General features: G+C 52.5%; 1 long non-coding RNA gene across 1 annotated transcript; it reads left to right on the forward strand.

Annotated features, from left to right (window-relative positions):
• Positions 1-8,736: 8,736 nt before the first annotated feature.
• LOC123932912 lies at positions 8,737-13,838 on the forward strand. The gene is made up of 3 exons (XR_006816481.1): positions 8,737-9,270; positions 10,281-10,628; positions 12,135-13,838. It is a non-coding gene; the product is annotated as an uncharacterized LOC123932912 (long non-coding RNA).
• Positions 13,839-16,830: the final 2,992 nt, after the last annotated feature.

Below are 16,830 nucleotides of genomic sequence, written 5' to 3' on the forward strand. Positions count from 1 at the left end.
CAGGCGCCTGGGTAGCTCAGTTACTTAAGTGTCCAACTCTTGCTGTCATCTCAGGTCTTGATCTCAGGGTCATGAGTTCAAGCTCCGAGTTGGGCTGCACACTGGGCATGGGGCCTACTTTTAAAAAAAAAGAAGAAAAAGTCCCTAGGCAGCATTCCTGCTCTCAGCCCCTAAGGGGCTTTTTCTGTGACCCTCTTTCTCTGAGCACTTCCCATCACAGGAGTTCCCTGAGTGTAGCTTCTCTCCCTCAGTCATCAGTGACCTCCAATGGCAGGGCTGTGCCTCACTCACCCTCGCTGCCCTCCAGCCCCCACTGCCCCGGGAAGCATATCCTGTGAGTTTCAGATTTCCTCCACGTTGGCCCTGCCTTGGCATCCCCATGGGGAGGTACCCACGTTCCCTTTCTGTATTGTGCCCTGGAGTCCCTTGCAAGGATTCCCGACTCAGGTGGAACAGTTATTGGATCTCTACAATCAAAGCTCTTTGTCCAGGCAGGATGTTTTCCATTCCAGGAATTCTAAGAGGGTCCAGAGTGACCCATGGGAAGAGGATGAGGTGATCACAAGTTTCTCTGGTTCCTGGGTGGTTCTGCACAAGAAAAGGAATTGCACCCTTTGCTTGGCTTCTCCAGACACCAAGCTGAGAGCCTTTGTTAATTAAGCACAGGTGTACTTCCTTTTCTTTGTAACTTTTTACTTTCATGGGACTTCAGACTTACAGAAACATTGCAAGAGTAGCACAAGGAACTACATGTGAAGGAACCCACACGTACCCTTCACCCAGATTGGCCAGTTGTTTACCTTCTGCCCATTTGCATTATCACTCCGTGTATTTGTACACACACATTTTTTTTTCTGAACTGTTTGAGAAAGTCAGCTCATTCGTGGTGTTTCTTTACCCCCGTAATCTTTAGTGTGTATTTTCTAAAAACAAGGACATTCACTTGGTTTTGTTTTCCTTACCAGGAATGTAAAACGGTTTCTTGGCCCTGACAGGTGTTTACTGAGAAATGGCCGGGGGGGGGGGGGGGGGGGGCGGTTCTCATGGATTTGAAGAATTTAGTTGCACAGTTGTCATAGCGGTCCCTTTCCAACGACTCTGCAGTGTCAGAAGCCCACACCAAGGTGTGGGACCAGAGCATCTTTGTGACTTGGAAAAGTCTGCCTGTCGTTTCTGGGTGGAAATATGAGCCTCGGCACAGCACCGAAGCCAGGCGTGATTAGGGAAGGTGGCATCAGTTAAGCTAGAGGGCCTCAGCCGTTGCTGTGTGTTTCCTGTCTGGGCGGGGCAAGAGGCCAGGAGGAGGGGCTCAACGGCGCTGGTGGAGGCCGGTTTCTCTTCCATCTCAGCCCTTGTCTCAGGTGGTAGTTGCCGTCCTCACGCAGGCCTGGAAGCTGCCTTCCTGCCATAGTCATCTGCAGCGGGGAACTCCATATCCCTCCTCTCAACCAGGTTCCCAGAGACTCCGGGATTCAGAGGCTCCTGGGAGAGCTGTGGGCAACCGCTCCATTTTTAGCAGCCCCATGTTTTTGGTGAGGCCTGGTAGATCCGTGGATAGGCAGATCAACCTTTTTCTGATTATGAAAGTATACCTGCTTATTGCAAAAAAAAAAAAAATCATAAATGTCAACAAATAGGAAGAAAGGACGCAGGTCCCCTGTAAGCCTGTTGTAGTTCTGGTGTCTGTCCTTTCAGAGTCCTGGTGACTTGGAGCAAATGTCTGTAGCTAGGAATCCACAACCTGGGGCTGTCAGAACTAGACCTATTTCTGGCTCTGCCATTACTACCTGAGGAAGGGGACCAACCTCTGAGAGCCACTTTCCTCTTCCACGACATGGGATAGTAATAGTATCTGGACAAATAAGTGAATGCAGGTCAAGGGCTTAGTCCAATGCCTGGCACAAAGGAATTGCCAACGAATCTTTGTTCTAGACAACCAAAAATGACTCATACCATACCACTGTGTGGCAGCCAGCACTTTTCTCTTAATAGCGGTTTATTCATTCAACAAATATTTTTCTGAGCACCCACTATATGCGAGGCATAGTGCTAAGTACTAGCCAGTTAGCCAAACAAAATCCTTGCCCTCATGGGACTTATGCTTTCGTGAGGAGAAGGAGAGTTAACAAACTTGTATGTATGATAAAGTATGTCATGGTCTGGTAAACTATCTAGAGGAAAGTTCAGCATGGTACTGCAGATGGAGACACCACTGGCAGGTTGCGGTCTCATATCAAATGGTCAGAGAAGGCCTCTAGGAACAGCCAACATCTGGGCAGAAGTCTGAAGGAAAGGAGAAAGCTGTGTGAATTATCTGGCAGAGAACAGCATGTGCAAGAGCCCTGGGGAAGGATCATGTTACCGTGTCTGAGGGCAAGAAGAGGTCATTGTGGCCAGGAGGGTGAGTAAGGAAAAGAGGGGCTGAAGGGGGAGGTCGGATTGGTAGTGGGGGCCCAATACAGTTGACCCCTGGAAGGATTGTAGCTATTCCTTTGAGTGAGATGAGGACCTGAGGGAGAGTTGAAGGAAAGGAGTGCTGTCATCTTCCCCTCAGGAGATCTCAGTGCTCGTGTGTCGTGTTCATGTGAACCGTGGCCCATCTCCCTGGACTCTGTCAACCAGTGCCTCCCAACCCTATGACCCCCCCTCACCCTGGAGCACCACTCAGTCCACAGCCTGCCTGGTGTAATGCTGTCCTCCCCCACCCATGACACCCCACATCCTGTTTCTCTGGACAGCACTTACACCAGGCCACATCCCCTGATGCTTTCATGATAAGCCGCACGCCCAGCCTCACCGCCAGCCTCTCACTAGCCGTGCAGCGAATGGCCCGCCATCGCTTGAGGTCTTGCTGTAAGCCAGGCCCCTACCTCAGGAGCTCTCCCAGTCCTCATAGCCATCTCACCAGCAGCCCCTCTCGTTCTCCCCTCTGCAGCTGGCACCACGATCCAGTAACTCACACGTGGTCCTGAGCTAGCAGGCACGGGAGCCAGGACCCCTGCTCAGCCTGCCTGACTCCTGAGGATGGGGACAGTGGTGGACAGAGAGGCAACACCACAGTGCGTGACATGCCACGACCACCAGACAGCAAGAGAGAAGGCTGAAGTGCTCTTTGTCCTTCCCCAAGCCCCTGCTCTGTTGAGAAACCGTCTGAGAAAGCATTTTGCAAATTTGTATAAAGCCTCACACAAACACGAGAGTAGTTTACAAAGATCATTAGAGCCTGAAATCCCAGGTTCTGGTGGGGCTCCTGATTTTTTGGATAGCTGCCTCCTCCTCGGCATTGGCATGTCGACCCCAAACACCGGAATGCCCCCAAACCTAAGTGCATCCCTCAGCTTCTCCTTGGCTTTCCTTGAAACAAAGCAGGTCTTTTATAAAGCGAGGGAGGGGTGTGTGGCAGCCTTGCTTTGGGGAACATGCTTTCACCTCCTTCCAGTTCATTGTTTTCATACAAAATTCCAGACGCGCAGGGCAGGCAAACAGAAGTCTCATTCATAGCCAGCGGGCCCCCAGGCTGCTGTGTTTCCCGCCTCCCTCCCCTCGCCTCTCATTTCAGTCTTCCAGGGCAGTGGTAATCTGCGGAAGGCCGCGGAGCTAGACTCGGGGCAAAGCAGATTTTGTTCATTGCTGTTGAGGGGGTCTGGAGGGCCTTCCCTGGGAGGGCCGCGTGGCACAGCCAGAAGAGCCCTAGATTTGCTTGTGGATAGACTAGACCGGGCACCTGGCTGGTTCTGCTGACCACGAGTCAACTGACCTTGGGCTGGCCACTTCCCCTTCTCCTTTGAAAAATGTGGTTCTCAGACTCTTTCCCCACTCCGTGCTCCCGACAGCGCCCCCTTCTCATCAGAGTTGACGTGCGCTTCTCAGTGCCACTCTGCATCTCCTTTTACCAAGTCTGCTTACTAACGTTGGCAGATTGCTGCTCGGGAGGGCCCCTTGGGGGTTCTGCTAAATCGCGTCCTGGGTAGAAAAGCCTGCCCTTTCTGAAGACACACGTTTCTGATTCGCCAAGGCGTTCCCTCTTCAGGGCCCACACCTCCCTGATGTTTGTCACTTGCAAGTAGTAAAATTACAAGCTGCACTGCACATACCTTAAGAAAAAAAAAAAGCTGAAGTCATTGAGTCCCACAGCCCCACACCTTCTGGTCGGCGCAGGGCACCGCGCTCCAGACGGGGCTGGGCAGCAGGGGAGGGCGCCAGCCATGCTGAGTGGGGCTGGGCTTCCAGAAGGTGTCTGATCACGAAATCTGAATTTGTAACGTGTTGCCGGCTTTAGGCTAGCCTTAATTTGGCTCTGGCGCTCCGGGGGAGGTGTGGGCGACCGGTCGGGGGAGATTTGCTAGCAATTAAAGGGAAGGAAAACAGCAGTGGGCCCTTTCACACGGTGTGCCGTCTTAGGGCGCAGGTGTTTTCTGAAGAACTCGGGGGGGGGGGGGGGACCTTTATTATGTATACTTCGGTGTGTCTAAACTTTACACAGTGAGCGCATACCGATTTCACACCACATTTCATAAGCCTGAGACGCCATGGATTGAAAGACACCATTATTTTATATAGTACCATAAAGGAAAGCTGCTACCAATTAACCTGTCACCAATTAGTAAGACACATCTGGGTTTTTGAGATCTTAAAGTGTAAAAAAAAATTTTTTTTTAAATCTTAGAATTGAAGGGATGCAGTAGTTTTTAAAAATTAAAATACATTTTCCATTTCTGGAAAAAAAATAGAGGTCTAGCAGATCTAGTCCTGCTCAGTGACTTATCCCCCAAAAGCTAAGAGAGTTGCTTTTGAGAATGACTTAATGTTAATTTTTAAAACTTATTTGTTTTGCATGAATGCGTCAATTAGATGCCAGGCAGGCCCTGTGCTGGGGGCTTTCTCATCCTGAGTCCATGGAGGCCTCCTGGGAACTGATAAGAAAAGTGGGCATCTTCCAGAAAAAGCAACTGATGGCCAGATGCTTGTTCCTGATCAGACTGTGAGTGAATGAGGGAGACGAGGTAGCCCGTCTCCCACCACACGCCTTCATCCAGAAGACCCAGGGCCAAGCGCCCCCTCCCAGGCCCACTCTGTGCACCCCGCTGGTTTCTGGTTCAGGGGAAGCAGACTTCCTCCTTGCTCACTCCTCTCTGCCAATCTGAGTGAGTCAGCTTCAGAATGACCTCACTGTCCTCAGCGAGCTGTTGGGCTGTCTGTTTTGTGTCATCGAGCCCCAGCCCCAGCACCTCTGCTATGGGCTTGTAAGTGATTTCTCTGCCTCACTCCTCAGATATGGCTAGATTGGAAAAGGTAAACGCTCCTCCACCTCTCAGCCTTCTGTTGCCGGGCTGGTTCGCCCTCCAGCTGCTAAAAATAACCCAAGCCAGAGGGCTGCGTCCTGTGGGGAGCCGGGGGTTCCTCCGGGATCCTCCCAGTGCCCGGAACCCCGGGGATGGGCAGCTGGGAGGACACTGCTCATTGGACAGTGGGCAGAGTCACCAGCCCAGGGGCTGCTGTGGCAAAGTATGCTTTTCCAAGGGACTGTCCTGCAGAGTGACCACCTGCCAAAGCGGGGTGAAGGAGTTTGAGAAAGTGACTCTGTTAGTCAGCTCGAGCGGTCCTGCCAAATGACCCCAGCTGGGGAGCTTGCACCCACAGAAATTTATTCTCTTCCAGTCCATGAGGCCAAAAGTCCGAAATCAAGGGGTCGGCAGGGTTGGTTCATCCTGGGGGCTCCGTGGGAGACCCTGTCCCCCGCCTCTCTCTTCCCTGCTGGTAGCTGCTGACAATCCTTGCTACTCCTTGGCTTGTCGACACATCCCTCCACGTTCTGCCTCTGATCAAATGGCCTTTCCCTTGTGTGTGCTTCTTCAGATTCCGAATGTCCTTATAAGGACGCCCGTTACTGGACTCAGAGCCATCCTAATCCCGTATGACCTCATCTTCCCTTGACTGCATCTGCAAACAGCCTGTTTCCAAATAAGGTCAACACTCCCAGGTACTGGGAGTTAGGACTTGCACATCCCCTCCTGGGGGACACAGTTCAACTTCTCACCAGTCCTTTGCCACGTTCAGTTCTCATTACTCAGCATCACGGCGCCCAGTTTCACAGCGGCGGGAAGGGGCGTTGAAAGGAGCAGAAGCACAGGTGTCCGCGGCACCTGCTCTCTGGTGTTCTAGGAGGGAGTGTTCTAGGGAGGAGTGTCCACCTGCTAACAAGGCCTGGGGGAGGGCCAGGTGTCTCCCTGGACAGAAGTCGGTACCGCTCAGGACCAAAATAGAGCCAGCCTGGAGGGTTTGGCTCCCAGCTCCACATTCCTCCAAGAGTGTGTGACTCTTCATGTCCCTGGGCCTTGGTTTTGTCTTCCCATCTGTGGAATGGGGGGTGACGGTGGTACAGACCCCATAAGATACTTAGTACCCTGTAAGATAGGACTTAGAAGAGTATATATAAAGCTGGGATAAATGTTTACTATTATTATCATCACTATTATTTTATTTTTAATTAATTAATTTTTATCTTTTATCTTTAGATAATTTATTTATTTGACAGAGAGCAAGCACAAGTAGGGGGAGCGGGAGAGGGAGAGGCAGGCTCCCCACTGAGCAGGGAGCCCGATAGGGGACTCCACCCCAGGACCCTGGGATCATGACCTGAACTGAAGTCAAATGCTTAGCAACTAAACCACCAAGGCGACCCATATATATTTTTTTTAATTTATTTATTTGAGAGGGGGGAGGGTAGGGGAGGGAGTCTTAAGCAGACTCTGCACTAAGCACAGGGCCCAACGTGGGGCTCGATCTCATGACCCTGAGATCATGACCTGAGCTGAAAACCAGGAGTTGGTTGCTTAAACAACTGTGCCACCCAGGCACCCCTTAATTTATTTTCTTTTAAGTAGGCTCCACAGCCAGTGTGGAGCCCAACATGGGGCCTGAACCCATGATCCTGTGATCAACGCCAGAGCTGAGACAAAGAGTACAAGCAGAAGCAACCCAGCAATCCAGGTGCTCCTGGCATTATTATTCTAATCACTCCTACTCCCAGACTGATAGCTTTGCTACCCTACGGGAGACACTGGAAAGTTCCCTTTCCTTCCTGGGCCTGGTCACTGCAGAAAGAAAACATTAATAGGCTGCCTCAAGTCTCCAGGAAACACAGTAAGTCCCTGATCAGGACAAAGTTGCCCCCCCATGGCTCCAACCTGATTTTCATCTACCCAGGTGATTCGTAGTTAAAAGCCAGGCCAGCCCCTAGCCTTGCTTCCAAACTTTAGCCCTGCTTTTGTGAATGAGCTCTTTTTTGGCTACTTATTCTCAGTCTCCTGGTCACTTCTATAGCAGTTCAGCTAGTGATTTCCTTTCTGAACACTCATAACTCATAGTGAGCTTGGGGGTAGGGGTTGGGGCCCAGAGGCAAAAGTCGGAAACTTGACCTTTTTGGCTAGAACTAGAACTGGCCAGGCCAAGAGAGCAGCGCCACCCGCCACCACCCAGGGCCCAGCACGGCAGGCTAGGGGCCTGTGAGGACACACCAGGCCCGGCCTTCACCTTTGAAGTTGGGTGGGACAAGACGTCTGCACTGAGTGAGCATCTCACACGCTGGTGCTCGGGGAGTGTCTGCACCCAGACCTGTCCTTTCTTCCTGGGTGGGGGCCAGGCCAGGCTCTGAGTAGGAACCGTTGCTGCTGACACTTTGCTTACCATCTGAGGAATGACGGCATGGGCAGGACCATGCAGGCCCCGCTCCACCCAGGCCTCTCTGACCCGGAGTTTCCCCTGGGAGTTCCCAGAGTTCAACCAGGAGAGGCCAGGCCCTGCATGCATGGACACATCTCCAGGTCCCCTGGTGGACACAGCCGTCTTGCCCTCAAAGTCTTCCCCTCCTCAGGCCTGGGAGACAGAGGGTTCTTTCGGGGCTTTTACTTTGGTTTTGTTTGTTTTAAGAGGGTAGAGATTTATAGAAAAGGCAAAATTATAAAGACAGAAAGCAGACCAGTGGTTGCCGGGGGCTGCAGGTGATGGGCACATAAGGTGATGGGAGTGTTCAAAAACTGGTTTGTGTTGGTGGCTGGACTACTGTATAGAAATCACTAATCATACAGTGTTCCTACCGGGGGTGAACTGTGTGGCAGGTACATTACTCTCCGATGAAGCTGTTACAATACACATACACACAAACACACACACACACACACACACACACACACACAGATAAGGAACTCCCTTTTAAAACCACAATTGGGGGGTGCCTGGGTGGCTCAGTGGGTTAAGCCTCTGCCTTCAGCTCAGATCATGATCTCAGAGTCCTGGGATCGAGTCCTGCGTCCAGCTCTCTGCTCCACAGGGAGCCTGCTTCCCCTCTCTGCCTGCCTCTCTGCCCACTTGTGATCTCTCTGTCAAATAAATAAATAAAATCTGTTTTAAAAAAATTAAAAAGTAGTTTTTTAAAAATAAATAAATAAAACCACGGTTGGTGAGAGAGTACTATCTCCTGAGACTCTACAGAATGTCCTCAGTCAATGGTTGTGAACTTGAAAAACAGTGGGGGAGGAGCTGAAGGGGAGGGAGCCTGTGCTCACACCCTCCCGCCCCGCTGGTCTCTAGGTGCCGCAGAGCCTTGGATCATACCAGGCACTCTTCTGAGCTTTGCTTTTGCCACAGAGCACCTCTGCTTTCCTGTCTTTGTGCAGAGAATTTCCTCCCCCCACCCCCAGCAAGGAGCAAACAAGCAGCGAGAAACAATTGGAAAATCCGGGTTGGCCTGGCCTCTGGGTTCCCTGCCCCAGCCCCCCCTTCCCCTACCCTGGCCCTTTCCCTTGACCCGGACCAGAGAAACAACCAGGAGACTGCCCCAGAGAAAATGTCCTCACAGATCAAATGGCTTGAGCACTTACTGGGCCTTTATATACTTCTCAGGCTTTCTTCTCGGCCCTGATGGGAGGCCTCAGCCAGTTTTACAGGGAGATCAGGGACGGATACTTGTCCAACATCACAGAGCCGCTAAGTGCTGAGCTTCCTGCTCTCTCCACTGGAACCCACAGCCTGGGAGAAGCCAGGCTCCTGGCTCAGATGGAAGCCGGGTGAGTTGGAGTTGTTGGCTTATTTGGGAATCACCTGCCTTGCTGTCATTCTTGCCAAAATACAGGGACAGCTCAAATGCCACCTCCTCCAGGAAGCCTTCCCTCATACCTCCACCCACCTACCCAGAAAGTTCGGACAGCCCCCACTTCTGGCTCCTGGCAGCAGAGACCCAGGTGTGTGAGAAGTTCCTTTCCAGGAAATCTTGTGAGTAGTCCCATCCGGAGCATGCCAGGAGTGAGGCTTTAGGAGTCAGAAGAAAACCTGACCTCTACACCCCAGGGAAGTAGGGAGCTATAGCAGGGTTCTGAGGAAGGGTGGAACAGGCAGATATGGCTCAAAAAAGGGTAGTTCCAGTTGCTGGGTGGAGGCTAGTTGGACCAGAGAGGGTCTGGGTGGGAGGCCGAGGGGCCACTGAGGGGACTGCGGCTGGAGCTCCTCGGGTGGAGTGCTCCAGCCCGAGGGCATGGGCCCGCCCCTCCCTTTACCTTCTCCTTCCCTCCTCACCCTGCTCCTGGCCCCTGCCCCACTCCCAGGGCCCCAGGGAGCCTGCCTCTCTGATAAACCCGATGCTCTAAGAGACTTTTCAGTCAATTTCTCCTGGAGATGTGCTGCTGGGTTGCCTGGCTGTTACGGGAGAGGGTAGAAGCGGAGGGGTTTGAGCCCTGAGGTTGGGCTGGGAGCGGTCCTGAGGCCAGTCCTGAAACAGCTACTCCCGGCTGACTCAGACCCTGCTGCCCTTCTTATCAGGCCTGAGGAGCGATAAGAAGCTAGTTCCTGGACTAAGGGTTCTAGGCTTTTGTTTGGGGCCGCCAGGAAGTGACTTGCGGGTTGCTGTGCCTTAAGGAGTGGGGCTGACTCACGGGGTGGGGGGGGCTGGGTGTGTGTGGGGGGGAGGTGGCCAGCGCCAGGCCCTGCACTGCCAAGCACCGACTGGCCAGGGAGGGAGGCCCCCAGTGGGAGTGTGTCCGGCCTCCACACCCACCTCCCGGAGGAGGCTTCCATACCCTGCTAGCTTGGGATGGGAGGGGTGGCCCAAGGCATCTCTTCGTTATTTTTCAAACAAAATATTTCCAGAATATTATGTTTCCCCCAAAGTGTAGACTGTCTGCTAAGTGCCAAACACCAAGGGCTTTGCCTGCACCGACTCCTTTAATGGCACCTGGTAACACCCCTGGGGGGGGCGGGCCCGGTTTCAGCATTCACCTTGTGCACAGGAGGAGACTGAGGCTCGGAGGGAGGAAGTGCACGGCTGGGATTTACCCAGCCAGGAAGTGGCAGATTCGGGATTGAAGCCCAGTCCAAAATTCATCCACAGCTCCCTTGAAAAACCAAAAGGGAGCCATGTAAGGGCAGGTGATGGACATCAGGAGTGTCATGAACCCTGATGGAGCTGTCTTTAGGTGACCTCAGGTCCTCCGAGGAGCCTGAAGAGATCACAGCCACAGACCATGGCCCCAGGGGACCCTCCCGGGGTGGACATGGTTCTGTCCCAGCCGCCCTTCTCTCCTGCGTGTGATGGGATGAGACACGGGGTCAGGCGGTCCCCACCGGCCAGACAGTAGGTGAGTAACCTGAGTTCACAAATGAGTGGCTGGGTGACCCTGTGGTGGGGTCATGGAAGGGGAGGAGGCCAGGCGGGGAGCTTGGGGAGGAGATAAAGAACAGGAAATTCCCAGCCCAGTGGGAGAGACAGGCCTTATTAGTCAAGACAGAAAGCAATTCCAAAAAAGGGAAGGCTCTGAGTCACTCCCTGAAGCACCCATTTGTCGTCAGCACTCTGCTCCCCTCGGTCTTCGGTCTGCGGGGTTCTCCACCTGTCTGCAGGTGCCCGGGATGCCCGGGGGCCCCTGTCCTGCCAGCCCTAGGCCTTTGCAGAGAGAGTCTCTGGCAGAAGCATCGCAGAGAATGCTCTGATTGGCTCACCTCCAGTCCCGTGCCTCCCTGAGCGCATCAGTACCTGGCGGGGAGAGGGGTCCTGACTGAGCAGGCCTTGCCTTCCTTGCACTTCCTTGCACCTTAGCACTGGGTCTTGTTGTGGGGCCGGGAAAGCGGCAGAACCACCCGGAATGGATGGGAGGTCAAAGGGGAAGAGGTGAAGCCAGGCCAAAGCCAGGGGGTGCCAGGGGCTGGCCCTACCCATCTAGACCTTGCACACCCAGCCTCTGGGAGGCCATGCCGGTTGGACTAGGATGCTGGAGGGTTATCACCAGGAAGGGGCCACTCAGTGTCTTAGTTCATAGTGAGGGAGCTTCAACCTCAGCACTCTTGACATTTGGGACCAGATAATCCTTCACTGTCTGGACTGTTCTGTGCATTGTAGGGTCTCAGCAGTACCGTGGGGGGACCTGGGAGCTGGACTTTTTATGCTCCATCTCTCTTCCACGCCCTTGAGGACACCAGGGTGGAGGGGTGCTAATTCCAGGGCACGTCAGGTCCTGGCAGCTGGTAGTAGGCACTGAAATGGTAAGGGGCCAGGCAATGTAGGGCACACTCAGTAACCCCAGTTTCCTGCTCCTTCTTCCCTTGCTTTTCCCCTTTCGGTCGGTTAGAAGCCTGAACCTGCTGTGTCCAAGCTGGGTGACTTCAGGCAGATTTCTTAACTTCTCTGGGGCTTGGATTTCTCTTGTATACAATGGGGCCTGACACATGCTTTAGGGGGTTAGGAGGCTTAAAAGAAATAACGTGGGGGACACACACTGGTTTCACTGTCCCTCCACTCATTAGTGACTGAGGGATCCTGGGGGCAACTGTCCCGCTAGGCACTCGCACCAGAGCTCACAAGGACCTGTTCAGGGAGGATGGCCACACGGAGGAAGGCTGAGTCAGCAGACACACTAGAGGAGGAGTCTGAAGTCCTGGGTGCTGTGAGCTGATCGGAGCACCCAAGATCGTTGTCACAGCCTGAGCATTATCATCTGCACACTCTGATTCTTCATCAGAGCTGGGGGGTGAGGGGGAGGCAGGGGCACTAACGGTGCAGCCTGAAGACCCTCAGCCAGGCCTTCCCAGGACTTAGGGGGATGTCCTCCACTTCTTTGTGCTTTCTCCTTTCTGCAAAATGGAGACAGTTCGGAGTCATTTGCCAGAGCCGAGCAAGATCATCACAAAACCTGAGATTAAGGACCGGCGGTATGCGACTTTGCTACCGCATCACCACAATCCTGCTCTGACCCCGTTCTTTGGAGGCCTCAGCTGAAGCTCAGAGCCGATCATCTGTGGGCTCCTCCCAGGAAACTGAGAGTCTGACTCTGGCCACGGCAGGCGTCTCCCACCATCAGCCAGCTCCCATTCCCAAGCGTTCCCTGTTGCCAGGCACTGTGCTGAGCACGGGACCTGTGGGCCTTTTCTCTAAATCCTCCCAGAAATACTGCAAAGTCAGTTCTAGGAAAGCGGAAGCAGGCTCAGCAGGGCAAGCCAACGTCACCCTTGTGAAACAACTGATCCGGGACTTGAACCCAGAGCTACACCAGTCACCAGGCAGCATGAACTGAGCAGTCTTTGATCAGGGCCGGCCAAGGAGGAGCCAGTGGCCTTGACATGGAGAAGCCACCCTCTCTGACAGGATCTGAGACTTGGTGACTGTCGCTGCCCAGAAAGTACACGACAGCTGGGCTGGATTTCTGCCCCTCAGGAGGCTCAAGGCATTGTGTTCCCCTGACTCATAGCCTGCTTGGCTCAGCAGAGGGGCCAAGGCCAAGGTCTGGGCTGAAGTACCAGCTGGGACAGCCACACAGGGGCAAAGCAGATTGTGGGCAAGGGCACCACCTCCTTGTGAAATGTGCCTCCTCTCATGGGCAGGCGGCGCACTGTTGGACCCAGAGGAGGTTTACAGATTGAAGATACCATCTCCACGAAGCCTTACTGGGCTGTCCCACTGGCTGGGCCCCTCCATTCTACTCCTACTAGTACTTAGAATACCCAGTTTGCATGGAAATCGTCTGTGACTGTGTGTTACATGGGTGTGTAAGTTAGTATGATGTGTGACAGTTCTGTCCACCTAGAACAACCTGGTACACTTAGAAAGGCTTGGGGTCTTTTCACTGGGATTCCCCATGGCCCCCCTGCACAGGGCTCATTCCACACACCCGTGCTCCATAAATGTTGACAGACTGATGCTTTACTGCAGCAGGTGTTAAAAATAGAAAACGACAGCCTCATTGTTTTCTTCACTGGTGCAGTGGGGGCCAGGGTATGCCCGTGGTTGGCACCCGGGCTCTGCTATGAACTTGCTACTGGGTGAGTCTTGGCTCTGCCTGTCGTTGGCTGGGTGACCATGAGGAAGTTACTTGACTCTTCTGTGCCTCGGTCTCCCCACTGGTAAGATGGGCACCGTAATAACATCGAGGTGGTAATTATCTAGGTGATCATTAGAAAGTGAATGTAAGGCCTGGAAAGAGCTCAGTGTTTGTGAGCTGTTTCCATCCTCAGGACTGAGATGTTCCTGACATGCTGTGTGTCATTGACTCCAAAATGTTTTGGATCATAAGAACGCATCGTTACTTCCTGTGCCGCTAAGAAAAAAAAACAAAACTGTGAAACTGTGCCATTTAAACGGACAGAAAGCTATTCTCACTTAGGATGTTTATCTGGTTCCTCACTGGAAGAGTTCCTTTATCTCATGACCTATCATCTCTGTGTACACAAAAAGGAAAGTGTAGTTGAAATAAACGATCAGGACATTTTTCAGGCAATGACAGTTTTATCACGACTGTCACCTTGCCGACAGCAATTGGGAGATTTATTGACCCAATTTCAGGTGATAAAATGTGGAAAATGTACTTCCTATGATGGGCAAAATATGAACTACGGTAATACAAGAGAAAAAAAGCCAGGGTGATGTTGAGAGAAAAGGCTGTATATGTTCCTTCTTTTGTTCGCTCACTCATCCCTTGGATAAATATTTGCTGAGCTCATACTCTGCCAGGAACTGCCCCAAAGAGACCGAGGAGCTGTAAAGCAGAAAGTCCAGGCGGGGGGGTCCAGCATGTGGACCCCGTTTCCAGACCCCAACACCAAGGTCTTTCCCAGTCACTGTTGTCTGAGGTACTGGGGAGAAAACGTTGCTCTAGGTAGACCAACAGGCAGGTCCGCTGGTTGGTTATTCACAGGGGCAGGAAAGTCTAGTGCCTGGCTGTGTCTCCCCGACTCTTAAACCCTGCCGGGGCCCAGCTCTCGGCCCCGGAAGGCAGCAGAGTCCGTGGGGTGCATAAGAACACAGGGGTTAGCCTCAGACGCATCAAGGCTCGAGTCCCAACTCTGCCCGTTTCCAGCAAGTGACGCGGCCTCCTTGTGTGCCTCAGCTTTCCCATCTGTGAAATGAGGGCAGTAATAGCACATCATGACTTTGGTGGAGGTGAGGACACAGTCACATCACGTGCGAAGTGCCTGGCGCGTGGGAAATGCCTACGACATGTTGGCCGCCATTATATTTCTGTTTGAGCTGCACGCTAAGCCCCCTGCACCCACACCCCCCCCCCCCCCACCAGTCTGGCTGACTCCCATGCTCCACCCCCCTCCCCTCCAGACTCTTCTGCCTCCGTCTCACCAGTGGGCATCCACTCTCCTCTGGCTGACTTAATGTGTGGACCTTCAGGGTCAGTTGGGGGCCCCATATCGGGTCCCAGAGTGGGAGAGGGCTGCCTTCTGCCCCTTCCATCAGGAGACAGGGTGAGAGGGTTTTCAGGCGGTCCCCAGCCCCTGGACAGCCGGCACACCATGTGCTTCTTGTGTGAACCTGCCTTGCACCAAGCGTCCGCCCGACACGGCTCTTGTCCCATCAGGCTCCGTCTGAGGGAGACTGGGGCCGCCTTCGGGGTGAAGGAGGGGTTGCTGGATGATGGATGCAGCTGGGGAAAATAACCGCTGTGGTTAATGTGGCTCTGAAGAACAAAGGTGCTTTAAAATCAGCCACATTTGGGTTTGAGTTCTCCCTCTGTCTTCCAGACATGGGAGCTGGGAGAAGGGTCCTTAAGCGTCTATGTCTTGTTTCCTCCTATGTAAAATGGGGTCCATAGTAGTACCCATCTCACAGGATTATGGTGAGGGTTAAATGAGCCAATACACATGAAACAGGTAGGAGCCGACACAGAAGAACTCGATACAATGGATTATTATCATTATTGCTGTTATTACTCTACTGTGATTACTCTTACTACTCATTAGTACTCCCATTGCTGCCTGCTGTTTGAATCAAGCTGATTCATCTGTGCCCTCGGGTACCGGGGAAGCTGTGATGTTAGCAGTAGTAGCCACGATGCTGGGCATGTGGCGGCCCCTTGGTAAGTCCCACTAGTCCAGTGTGGGTGAAGTCACCCTCCTGCCTGGCTTCCAGCCCAATGCCCAGCTGGTTAGGAGGGAGTTGACTAGAGTTTTGAACACGGTCTGCTCACCAGAAGCATACATCTCTTCAGTGGCTAAGAAACTAGAATGGCTTAAGGGAGGAAGGAGGAGTTGAGCTGGTCTTTACCCGTGTGCTAAGCTAATCACGTGTAGAAGAATCTGGAAGAGCAATGCCCCACACTTCCAGTGGCTGCCCAGCTCCCTTTTTCTGGAACTCTCCTGATTTCAAATATTCTCTCTCACCATCTGCATAAATCTTCCCAGTGGCCCAGAAATCCCAGCCCCTTGGTATCCAAACCTGTGTCCTCACTACCATTTTTACCCATACGTGACACCCACCTCACGCCGGAAATCGTACTGTTGATACCTAGATTGGAAGACGTGGTGGCCGTCAGGAAGAGCCCTCCTTGGGTTTGGCCTTGTTTTTAACCAAGATACAGATGACATAACATTGTATTAGTTTCAGGCATACAACATAATAATTCAATAGTTGTGTATCTCCTTGGTTTTTTTATTTTATTATTATTTTTTTAAAGATTTATTTATTTGACAGACAGAGATCACAAGTGGGCAGAGAGGCAGGCAGAGAGAGAGAGAGAGGAGGAAGCAGGCTCCCAGCTAAGCGGGGCTCGATCCCAGGACTCTGGGATCATGACCTGAGCCGAAGGCAGAGGCCTTAACCCGCTGAGCCACCCAGGTGCCCCTCTCCTTGGTTTTTAATAAGAAGGGGAAGCAAAGGTGTGAGAGGTGGTTGTTACGGGTGAGGGGAGGGGATGCTTCCAGGGCCAAAGGACAAAGGACCAGGCACTGGAGTCTCATCTAGAACATTCCTGCTCCTCTCAGTGTTAACTTCGCCAGATGCCATCACCCACTTCAGGGCAATAAAGGAACAGCTTTCTGAAACATATAACTCTTGTTACTCTAAGAAGAAATAATTCTTTTTTTTTTTTAAGATTTTATGGATTTATTTGACAGAGAGATCACAAGTAGGCAGAGAGGCAGGCAGAGAAAAAGGGGGAAGCAGGCTCCCCGCTGAGAAGACAGCCTGATGTGGGGCTCAATCCCAGGACCCTGAGACCAGGACCTGAGCAGAAGGCAGAGGCTTAACCCACTGAGCCACCCAGGTGTCCCAAGAAATAATTCTTTGTTTTGATGGGAGAGGTGTCCCCAGTCTTCATTTCAGGAAAAATCCAAAAAATAAAAAATGGATGCATCACAGCTCAGAGCCAAGCTGGGGATCCCTCTGTAGTCAGTCAGTCTCAGCGGCCTAGTCCAGATCTAGCCTCTCTCCTGGCTTCCTCTTACTCTGATTTTCATTTCATCTTCTCTTTTCCTGCTTAACTTTAATTTATTTTATTTTGTTCAATTGCTGGCAGGTATATTTTCAGATTGCCCTAAATCATTCATAACCTCATTCATTCAGCC

Source organism: Meles meles, chromosome 20, assembly GCF_922984935.1.
Source record: "Meles meles chromosome 20, mMelMel3.1 paternal haplotype, whole genome shotgun sequence".
NCBI classification, from domain to species: domain Eukaryota; kingdom Metazoa; phylum Chordata; class Mammalia; order Carnivora; family Mustelidae; genus Meles; species Meles meles.